Below are 414 nucleotides of genomic sequence, written 5' to 3' on the forward strand. Positions count from 1 at the left end.
AATTATATTAAAAAAATTCTATTAATTTAATAATACTCAAACAAACATATAATATTTTTTGTATTAGTTTTGTTAATAAAATACTAACGTGATTAATTGGCGTATTATACCATTATTTTTGTAGGTGTAAATTAAATTAATCTTAAATTATATAGAAATTATTTTAGATATGAAAAAAAAAAAGTGGTGTGTTACTTAAATATTGGTGTTTAGAATATTTTATAGAAATATAGAGGTGCCAAAAATACTGCTCAACACGCAGGTTCCGTGTTAGCTTTTCATAAAATAAAAACAGCTTTATTAGAGATTTTCAACAGAAATTCGCACGTATCATATTCTCAGGCAACATGTAGATTCTGTGTTAACGTAGCAGAGATTTTGCGCAAATTTTCGAGGCAACTTTATCATAGATTC

Source organism: Arachis duranensis, chromosome 3 (genome assembly GCF_000817695.3).
Source record: "Arachis duranensis cultivar V14167 chromosome 3, aradu.V14167.gnm2.J7QH, whole genome shotgun sequence".
Classification (NCBI taxonomy): domain Eukaryota; kingdom Viridiplantae; phylum Streptophyta; class Magnoliopsida; order Fabales; family Fabaceae; genus Arachis; species Arachis duranensis.